The sequence below is a fragment of the Gorilla gorilla genome, chromosome 4 (genome assembly GCF_029281585.2).
Source record: "Gorilla gorilla gorilla isolate KB3781 chromosome 4, NHGRI_mGorGor1-v2.1_pri, whole genome shotgun sequence".
Lineage (NCBI taxonomy): Eukaryota > Metazoa > Chordata > Mammalia > Primates > Hominidae > Gorilla > Gorilla gorilla.
In genome coordinates, this window is record NC_073228.2 from 52,353,733 (window position 1) to 52,365,220 (window position 11,488).

Consider the following 11,488-nt stretch of genomic DNA (forward strand, 5'->3'; position numbering starts at 1 on the left):
CAGCGTCAAGACTTTCTGCACCATCTCTACGCTGACAGCTCCGTAATTTATATTTCTTTCTGGACTCATCCCCTAACTCCAGAATCATATATCCAACTGTCTAGTATACATACCCAGTTGGATGTCTAATAGGTATTTCTTTTTTTTGAGACGGAGTCTTGCTCTGTCACCCAGGCTGGAGTGCTGGAGTGCAGTGGCACGATCTCGGCTCACTGCAAGCTCCTCCCGGGTTCATGCCATTCTGCCTCAGCCTCCCCAGTAGCTGGGACTACAGGCGCCTGCCACTACGCCTGGCTAATTTTTTGTATTTTTTAGTAGAGACGGGGTTTCACTGTGTTAGCCAGGATGGTCTCATCTCCTGACCTCATGATCTGCCTGCCTCGGCCTCCCAGAGTGCTGGGATTACAGGTGTGAACCACCGCGCCCGGCCTAGGTATTTCAAACTTACATCTAAAAATCAAGCTCCCGAATTCCTCCCACCCAAACACCCAAATACCACTTCTACAGTCTTCCTCTTTTTTTTTTTTTTTTTTTGAGGCGGAGTCTTGCTCTGTTGTGCCCAGGCTGGAGTGCAGTGGCACAATCTCAGCCCACTGCAACCTCTCCACCTCCCGGGTTCAAGCGATTCTCCTGCCTCAGCCTCCAGAGTAGCTGGGATTACAGGCATGCACCACCATGCCCAGCTAATTTTTGTATTTTTAGTAGAGACGGGGTTTCACCATGTTGGTCAGGCTGGTGTCAAACTCCTGACCTCATGATCCGCTCACCTCAGCGACCCAAAGCTGGGATTACAAGCGTAAGGCACCTCGCCCAGCCCAGTCTTCCTCTCTTTGTCACCCCATATCTGATTAGCCAATCCTATTGCCTTTCAAAATGTATGTCCAAGGCTGGATGTCGTGGCTCGTGCCTGTTACCCCAGCACTTTGGGAGGCCGAGGCGGGCGGATCACAAGGTCAGGAGATCGAGACCATCCTGGCTAACATGGCGAAACCCCGTCTCTACTAAAAATACAAAAAATTAGCCAGGCATGGTGGCGGGCGCTTGTAGTCCCAGCTACTCGGGAGGCTGAGGCAGGAGAATGGCGTCAACCCAGGAGGCAGAGCTTGCAGTGAGCCGAGATCGCGCCACTGCACTCCAGCCTGGCGACAGTGAGAGTCCGTCTCAAAAAAAAAAAAAAATTTAGCTGGGCCTGGTGGCAGGGGCCTGTAGTCCCAGCTACTCGGGAGGCTGAGGCAGGAGAATGGGGTGAACCCAGGAGGCAGAGCTTGCAGTCAGCCGAGATCCCACCACTGCACTCCAGCCTGGGTGACAGAGGGAGACTCCATCTCAAAAAAAAAAAAAAAATACATATATATATATATATATATATATATATATATATATATATGTATGTATGTCTGTCTGTCCAAAATCCCACAGTTTCTCAACACCTCCACAACTTCCACCCTGGCCTCTGCCACACAATCCTATCTCACTTGTTTTAATTGCAGTAACTGTAATTGGTCTCTCAGTTTCAACCTTTGCCTTCCATCACTTAAGTCTACTCAGCAGCCACAGTGGCCCTGGTAAGACGGGAGTGAGATCATGATCTTTCTCCACTCAGAACCCTCTCATGGCTTCCCATCTCACTTGGAGTAAAAGTAAAATCATTAAGGCTTGTAGGATCTGGCTCCCTGGTACTGCTCTCTGACTTTAGTTTCTACTGTTATTCACTCCTTTCTGTTGGCCTTCAGGCCCTTGCAGTTGCTGTTCCCTCTACCTAGATCCCTCTTCCTTCAGATGTCCACATGACTTCCTCCCTCACCTCCTTCAGCTCTTTACCGTATGTCAGCTGAGACCTTTGGCCCCCCTATGTATACTCACAGCCTTCTCCAAACCGCCTCTTCCCTTTTTTTGCTTGATTTTTCTCCTTAGCATGTATTACCTCTAATTTACCTTATTACCTTATCCTCCCCCACTACAATGTAAACTTCATGGTTTTGGGGGGTTTGTTTGTTTTTTGAGACGGAGTCTCACTCTTACCCAGGCTGGAGTGCAGTGGTGTAATCTCGGCTCACCGCAACCTCTGCCTCCCAGGTTCAAGTGACTCTCCTGCCTCGGCTGCCCAAGTAGCTGGGATTACAGGCGTGCACCACCACGCCTGGCTAATTTTTGTGTTTTTAGTAGAGACGGGGTTTTGCCATGTTGACTAGGCTGGTATCAAACTCTTGACCTCAAGAGATCCACCTGCCTCAGCCTCCCAAAGTGCTAGGATTAAAAGTGTGAGCCACAGCGCTGGGCTGCTTCATGTTTTGTTACTGCCGTATCCTCAGCACCTAGAACCATACCTGCCACAAAGTAGGCATTTAATAAATATTGGTTAAATGATTAAATGAGCTGTTTAGATATATTAAGAGAAAGCATCTATCTACCTTTGACCTTTAGCTTGACTGAGGGTGGCAGTTCTATTAAAAAATAGGGCCGGGTGTGGTGGCTCACGCCTGTAATCTCAACACTTTGGGAGGCCAAGGCATGAGGATCACGTGAAGCCAGGCGTTTGGGACCAGTCTCTACTAAAAATCCAAAAATTAGAGTAGTGGCCTTAATGGATAAGGCGTCTGACTTCAGATCAGAAGATTGAGGGTTTGAGTCCCTTTGTGGTCATAACGTTTGGCCGGGTGCGGTGGCTCATGCCTGTAATCCCAGCACTTTAGGAGGCCGAGGCAGGCGGATCACCTGAGGTCAGGAGTTTGAGACCAGCCTGGCCAACGTGATGAAACCCCGTCTCTACTAAAAATGCAAAAATTAGCTGGGCATGATGGTGGATGCCTGTAATCCCAGCTACTCAGGAGGCTGAGGCAGGAGAATCACTTGAACCTGAGAGGCGGAGGTTGCAGTGAGTCGAGATCGTGCCATCGCACTCCAGCCTGGGCGACACAGTAAGACTCCCATCTCAAACAAACAAACAAAAATTAGCCAGATGTGGTGGCGCACACCTGTAATCTCGGCTACTCAGGATGCTGAGACAGGAGAATCGCTTGAACCCGGGAGTCAGAGGTTGCAGTGAGCCAAGATCAAGCCACTGCACTCCAGCCTGGGTAGCAGAGTGAGGCTCTGTCTCAAAAAAAAAAAAAAAAATTAGCCGAGCATTGTGGTGCTAGTCCTAGCTACTTGGGAGGCTAAGGCGGGAAGATTGTTTGAGCCCGAGAGGCTGAGGTTATAGTGAGCTATGATCACACTGCTGAACTCCAGCCTGGTTGATAGAGCAAGACTCTGTCTCTAAAAAAATAGTGAAACCTAGAGAAGAGTAAATTTGTCTAGGAACAAATTTGAACATACCATCTGGAAGGAATTAAGGAGGAAGTGACAACTGAGGTGGGCCTTGAAGGTTGAGATCAAAGGACATTTCAGGCACAGGTAAGAACATTGCAGCTGGGCACAGTGGCTCACACCTGTAATCCCAGCACTTTGGGAGGCCGAGGCGGGCAGATCACGAGGTCAGGAGATCGAGACCATCCTGGCTAAGACGGTGAAACCCCGTCTCTACTCAAAATTAAAAAAAATAGCCGGGCATACTGGCAGGCGCCTGTAGTCCCAGCTACTTGGGAGGCTGAGGCAGAATGGCATGAACCCGGGAGGCAGAGCTTGCAGTGAGCCGAGATCGTGCCACTGCACTCCAGCCTGGGAGACAGTGAGACTCTGTCTCAAAAAAAAAATTAGCTGGGCGTTGTGGCATGTGCCTGTAGTCCCTCCTAATAGGGAGGTTAAGGCAAGACAGGAGAATCACTCAAACCCAGAAGGCGGAGGTTGCAGTGAGCCGAGATCTCACCACTGCACTCTAGTCTGAGTGAGAAGAGCGCAATTCCGTTTCAAAAAAAAAAAAAGGATGTAACTGTAGAAAATGGGAGTTCATTGGAGTGTAGTTCTGGATAGTGGGGGATGTAGGGGATAAAACAGATTGAGACCAGATTATGAAGGTCTGAAGGCCCAATTAATGAATGTATAATTTATCAGCCTTGGTGAAACATCAGAGGATTTCCACCAAAGTATAGAATGATTAGATTTGTGTATCTGAAAGCTAACTTCAATATTTGCGTCTCTGCACCAAAAGCCGGAGGCCAACTTGAAGGCTGTTAGTGCAGGTGTGAGATGATGAGTGGTTAAGATACTAATAGTATGGGGATATAGAGGGAATGACAGGAGGAGACTCAGCTGTTAAGAGCAAAGTTTCTGGTGTGAAACTGCAAATAGCAGTCACAGTTCTCCCGTTTAGTGGCTGTGTGTTATTTAACCTCTACCTCAGGTTGCTTATCTGTAAAATGACTATACTAATACCTTACTTCACAGGGTTATTGTGAGGATTAAATGAGATAATCCATGTAAAATGTTTATCATAGCATGTGGCACCTAGTAATGCTTGATAATGTAGTTATCACATTATTACTAATTGGCAGCATTTGTTGATCAATAGAAAGTGGGGTGAGGGAGAAGGAGGGCTTTACCGTCAAATTTCTAAGACTAACCAGCTGGCAATTCCATGAATAAATTATATGTTTTCTTCCTCTCTAGCCCAATTGTGGTTCCAGGCCAGCACCTTCAGTATCACCTGGAAACTTGTTAGATATGCAAATTCTTGGCTTCCCACCCTAGACCTAATGAATAAGAAACTGTGGGGTGAGATGCAGCACATGGTGTTTTAACAAGCCCTCCAGGTGATTCTGATGTACTTCAAGTTTGAGAACCACTGCTTGGGACTCTACAACTGGGGTTGGTTGACTTTATTTTTTTTTTAAACGGGGTCTGGCTGTGTTGCCCAGGCTGGAGTCCAGTAGCTGTTCACAGACATTATCATACCTCGAACTCCCAGGCTCAAGTGATACTTCTACCTCAGCCTCCTGAGTCACCGGGACTACAGGTATGCACCACCATGCCTGGCTAATTTTTACATGACATGGGGCCTCACCATGTTGCCCAGGCTGGTCTCAAACTCCTGGGCTCAAGTGACCCATCCACCTTGGCCTCTCAAAGTGCTGGGACTACAAGCATGAGCCACTGTGCCTGGTCTCAACATTTTTTTTTTTCTGGAAACTTTACAGCTCTGAAATCCAAAGTCTAGGATTTCACTGCTCCAGACTAAGTAAACATGCTTTTCCCCACCAAAGCCAAAGCTGGAATTTTTGGATTGGAGGTCTGATCTTGATCTCAATACACAGGATGACCTGGCTAAACCACCAGAAAACTGAAACCTCAGAAAAGAAGGTCTTCTAAGAAGGGAAAGGACTTCTTGTTTCCAAACCATTAAGTTTTAAGCTGTGGTGATCCCTGAACTAAGAAATGTAAAGAAGGGAGCTCTCAAAGGCCAAGAGGGGCAAAGTGGAGTTGCCAGCTGTGAGGGAGCCTAGGAAAACTATGTTTAGGACCATAAATCAAGTCCTTAAGTCTTTTTTTTTTCTTTTTTTTGAGACGAAGCCTTGCTCTGTCACCCAGGTTGGACAGTGCAGTGGTGCAATCTCGGCTCACTGCAACCTCCACCTCCTGGGTTCAAGCAATTCTTTTCTGCCTCAGCCTCCCGAGTAGCTGGGATTCCAGGCTCCTGCCACCATGCCCGGCTAATTTTTGTATTTTTAGTAGAGATGGGGTTTCACCATGTTGGCCGGGCTGGTCTCAAACTCCTGACCTCAGGTGATTCGCCCACCTCAGCCTCCCAAAATGCTGGGATTATAGTCACCGTGTCTGGATTGAGCCACAGTGTCGGGCCTCCCTAAGCAATTCTGTCCCTAATGAGATAATGACCATTCTTTTTGCCTTCTGGCTAAGAGTATGGAAAGAGTTAAAGCCAATACTTTCACCACCCCTCTAAGGCTTATAGAATGGCAGAATTCCATTTCTATGACCTACATTCTTTGAAGGGAATGCCTATGTCTTGGAAAGAGGATGCAGCAAGCCTTTTCACTTGACTGGGCTTGGTTTTCCCAGACCAAAAAAGAAAATGGAAATAAATCATCTTTAAGGTCCCTTGCAGCTTTATGACTGTATAAAGCTACGTTTTCCAGCTAACAGAGGGGCAGAAGTAGGTAGAAAAAAGAGACTTGTTTTGTCCACTCCCCAGGGAAAGAGGATTCATCTGGGTGGTTTCCTGAAGCTCTCGGAAAAGTAAATAGAGACTGGAGTTGTGTGACTGGTATTACCCCAGTCCTGTGACACTGAAAGGACACCACAGTTGGAGAGGCCACCTTTGCCTTCTCCGGGAGGATGGGGGATGGGAAACCAGCGTGGAGCCACAGAGGCTTCCAGCTCCGCAGCCTGGCCTGGCTCAGCTCTTTCTGGCAGAAACCATGTCCTGCGTTCCAGGCTTCCGCGAGCAGGGTGCTAGTGTGCTGCTCTCCTGCTCCCCTCTGCGGGGGCCTCTCAGAGGGTAGGACACACCCTCCTTGCCTTTTTTTTTTTCCCCCTATTAAAAATCACAACTCAAATTTGGGTATTTTTCTCCCTCTGCTAGCCCCGCCAAAACTTTCAGCGCGTTCCGCCCACTCCACGTGGACCTCCCTCCCCTGTCCCAGCAGCCCCTGCGAGAACCCTCACCCCAACATGTGACCAATTGTTATGTTTCCTTCCTGGAGCTCGCTTTCAGCTGGCACCAGCTAACGACTGAACAAAAGTGCCCCCTTCAGGGTGAATGTGGGGCAGCAGCTTGAGAGGAGGAAAGCTGATGAGGGCTCAAGTACAATAGGGGAATGCAGCTGCCTCTGTTTAAAATGATTTCATATCTACATAGCTCCCTGGCTAAGGATTACACAATCAAACGATGAGACAAATGCAAGAGAAGGATGTCATCAAATAAAACTACTTGGGGGTGGAGTTGAATAAAATTTTAATTTCCAGCTGCAAAGTTGGTTACCTCTACTCCAACTCCATTTCCCGTTGAGTTCTTCATGATGTTGGCAGAGCACTCAGATCCTCCCATTCCAGACAAGAGCCAAGAATGCCCTAATTATGGGCTGGGTGATGGGAACAGGGCCTCCTCTGGGTGGGTGAGCTGCTTTTTGCTCACTACCACTACCCCCTTCCCCAGCAACACTCTAGTTGTCTCTTTAAGAGCTCGGACTCCTGAAGCTGACATAGTTTCCAAAATGGAATCTCTCCCTCTCTCAGCACTGGGGAACATTTTCCCTGGATGGGAAGAGCCCCAGGAGATCATGTTGGAGGAAGGAGGAGTAGGGTGGGGCCGCAAAAATTAGTCCAGTGGGAAGCCTTGGTACATGCAACAAGGGGGCTAACCAGGGAAAGTTAGAAAATAGGTCAAAGGAAGCCATGCAGAGGGAACTAGTTTCCTTGGAAAAATTTCTAAGCTTTGTCCATTTTTCACCTCACTCCTATCCCCTACAGGAGATGTGGGATTGGGGGATTGGGTAGGGAACTGGGGGTGAGGGAACGTTCAAAGTTGGAGGCTGACTTGGGGAAGGAGTTGTGGGCAAGGCTCAGAGGAGGAAAACTAGGACTAAGTAGTGCAGGTAGGGAGGGGTAAATTTAAAATCAGAATTATTGTGGGGCCATTTCTCCCTCCAAGGTCATAGGGGTCATGGACAGTGAATGGTCCAGAAGCTACAAGCCGGGGAGCCCTAGGAGGGGGATCCGTAGCCAGGAAGCACACTACCCAGGGGCATGTTAAACAGTAATTTATGGAAGACAATGGAAGGAGTCCTGGGGCACCTATTTTTCTGTGTGTGTATTTCAACTTTTATTTTAGATTCAGGGGGTACATATGCAGGTTTGTTACAAGGGTATATTGTGTAATGGTGAAGTTTGGGGTATGACTGAACCTGTCACCCAGGTAGTGAGCATAGTACCAATAGGTAGTTTTTCAATCCTTGCTGGGGCACCTGTTTTCAAGGGAAACAGCCCAAAAGCGATCAAACTAGAATGTTGAGGACTCTAGCCAGGACATTTGCTCTCCTATAACTCAGCATCTGTCAGCGCTCCCATTACCAGGTGCTATTTCCAGAGTCCTGGGCTTAGGGAGAGGGAAAGGGAGGGGCGGAGGTGGAGAGGCAGAGGGAGACCCGATGGGCTCCTCCCCCAGCACAACTGCAATTCCAGCTTTTAGCCACTTAGGGGCTCCCAAGCTCAACCACAGCCCCTGCGTAAGGAGGGAGATTGAGTTAACAAGCCTCCAGAAGACACCTTGGTTCATCAGGGATGACCCTGAGCAGAGGGGTGACCCAGAAGTCATGTGCTCTGAAGCTGCAAGCCCTTCACAAGCCAATGAGTCCAGCCTCAACCTTTCTCTCTAAAAGGGACTTAGGGCACTGAGAACTCACTCCCCACCTCTTACCCTCACCCCCTTCTCTGTGGTCATTTCCTCCCCCGCGTGTTTCCTTCCCCTCCCCCATCCTCGTGGTGGGAACCATCCCCCAGCCTGTCAGAGTCCTGAGGAATGTTTTTGCCTTGACTGGGCGCCAAGCTGTGGACTTCCTGGGCTTTGGGGTGGGACTTGGCCAAGGGGAAGCCCTTTGGACCCAAGAGCCACTCAGTTCTGCACAGCCTGCGGGCTTTCTCTCTCTCTCTGCTAAGCAAAAGGCTCATCCATCACTTTGTGTCACGACTGCCTCATTTCCTCCCCCCACAATAGGATTTCCTTGCCAGGGCAAATCACACAATCTGGAAGCAGTGGTCATCCTAAACACTGTGGCTTATAGTGGGAGAGAGGGAAAGCACCTATTTCAGAAGCTGCCTTCTCTGTTCCAGAAGGCTGGTAGCTGGAAGGAGGGATTCAGTTGCCAGGGTCCTGAGGTAAGGACTTTGTAAATGGTAATTAATCTTGAGGGCTCCTTCTGGATCCTTCTCAGAACCCTTGAGTCTAAAGAAGTACAGGGTCTCTATATTATAGTTAAGCCTGGGAGTACGTGGATTTCTGCATATCTGACTTTTACCCAGCCTTCGTTTCCCTGAAATAAATCAGCTGAAATCCGAACTCACTCTTCCACATCATCTTTCCAGTCCCCTGCAGCAGACCAGTGTAGGTTCAGCAAGAACAGGGAGCAGGCAGAAACCACTCCCAAATCTCATTAATAGAGACTGGGCCTGTCAGGGACCACTGGCTCCTCTCCAAGGGGTCACTGCTCAGGTGTTTTTGCATTTGATCTCTTCTGATCTCTTGTCCACAAAAAGCCCTCAAATGACAAAGTGAGAACATAGTCCTGTGGCATCCCCTGCCTCAGGGTCCAGTCCCTCAATGCCACTTTTGCAGCCTGTCTGCCTGATGTCATCATCTGTAGACCTGTGCCAGATTCCCAGGTTCCTATCTTGAAATCTCAGCCCCCGCACCCAGGGCCTAGGGGAGAGCCAATATAGGTCACTGCAGTTGAGCCTGCAGGGCTGTCTGCTCCTTGAGCCCAGAGCCTTTCAGGCACAGAGAGAAAGCCTTGCAGAGAAGCAAAAGAAAGGGCTCTGTGAGAAACAGAGAAAAGCTTATTCCTCAAAAAATGAAGCAGGGAGAGGCCGGGAGTCAGCTGCTCAGACTGAGACAGTAACAGGAGTTCTGCTCCTGAGAACTGCCTGTGATGGAGAGAAGGCCCAAGGAGAGGGGCTGGGCATGGCTCACATCCCTCCCAACCCCCTAACCCCCATTTGCCTGTGTAAGGGAACCCTTTGGATCTGGTGTCCATCCCTCATTCTCTACTCTCTTTCCAGGCTCAGGTTTCATTCTCAGGAGCTTTTGTGATTTGCCTTAGGGACCCTTTGTTTCCTCTGGCCACAGTTTCTGGGTCTCAGGAAGGTGGAGTAGGCCAGGGATGACCCCGCCCTCCCCTATTGAAAGACTTTTCCTGCTTGTTATCTGCTAAACTCATTTTACCCAGGGAACTTCCAACCTTCTGGGGCTTCATTCCTTCTCTTGGTCTCCCTACCCTGGCATCTGAGATCTCAGGGAGTGTTTGTGTGTGCCTGTGTGCATGGTCCTCATCTTCTTTTAGTTACTCATGGGAAGTCAAGAGCCTATGGCTGTTAACTAACTTGGGGTCCCCATGGCCAGCAAAAATAGATAAGGGCTTAATTTCTACCTCCAGCCTCAAAACAATTTAAGCCACAATCATTTGTTCTAATAGGAGCCTTGGGACAGGAAGAAAGGTAGGTAAGATGGAGAAAGGATAAACAAATAAAATTCTAACCTTTTCTTTCTTTCATTCTCCCCTCACCCAGTACCTTCCACTCCTCTTTGAGATCTCAGCTACTCATTAGCCTACTACTGTTGTGCCATTTGCCCACATTTCCAGAATCTGCACACAGGAGGCACTCAATAAATGCTTTTTACTCTGAGTCAAACTAAATCTGATTATACCCTGTGGCTGGACTTTGAGATGAAGCAGCACAAAGGGGGAAGGTAGACATGCCCCCAGATCTTTTTTTTTTTTTTTTTTTTTTTTTTTGAGACAGGGTCTCACTCTGTCGCCCAGGCTGGAGTGCAGTGTGTGATCTTGGCTCATGGTAACCTCCACCTCCCAGTTCAAGGAATTCTCCTGCCTCAGCCTCCTGAGCAGCTGGGATTACAGGCACACACCACACCCGGCTAATTTTTGTATTTTTTTGTAGAGACGGGGTTTCACCATGTTGACCAGGCTGGTGTCCAACGTGTGGCCTCAAGTGATCCGCCTGCCTCAGCCTCCCAAAGTGCTGGGATTACAGGGATGAGCCACCACGCCCAGCTGACATGTCCCCAGATCTTGGGCTAGATTCTCCTAGAGGACTGATTGTTAGGGACCAAAGACCTAAAGCAGTGGGTCTCAGGCTTCCCAGAATCCCAAGGGCCTTGTTAAAACTCAGATTGCTGGGTTTTGCTCCCAGAGCTTCTGATTCAATCCGCCTGGGATGGGGCCTGGGAATTTGCATTTCTAACATGTTCCCAGGTGACCCCAGATCCCTCTGCTTATCTTGAGAACCATTGTCTTAGAGAACCCCAACCCCTCCCCCCACTGTTTACCATGAGGACTTGATTGGTTCCATTTTTTTTTTTTTGAGACAGGGCCTCGCTCTGTTGTCCAGGCTGGAGTGCAGTTGCGTGATCTCGGCTCACTACAACCTCCGCCTCCCGGGTTCAAGCGATTCTCATGCCTCAGCCTCCCAGATAGCTGGGATTACAGGCGCCCACTGCCATGCCTGGCTAATTTTTTTTATTTTTTGTAGAGACGGGGTTTCACCATGTTGGCCAGGCTGGTCTCGAACTCCTGACCTCAAATGATCCGCCCACGTTGGCCTCCCAAAGTGCTGGGATTACATGGTTCCAATTTTATATAGGAGTAAGGAACTGGTACCACCCTAACCAGTACAGAGATCTTAAGAGAGGGTAAGGGCAGGCGTAAGTCGGTCTCTAACTGATTATCCATTCTGTCTCTTTTTAAATAGTCCATTGATTCCATCCTTATTGAAAGTCACTTCCCCAAAACATGTTTTGCAGCAGCAACAGGAGCACTAGGAATTTCCTGTGACGAGGCAGCGCCAGTGCTGGGGAGGGGTG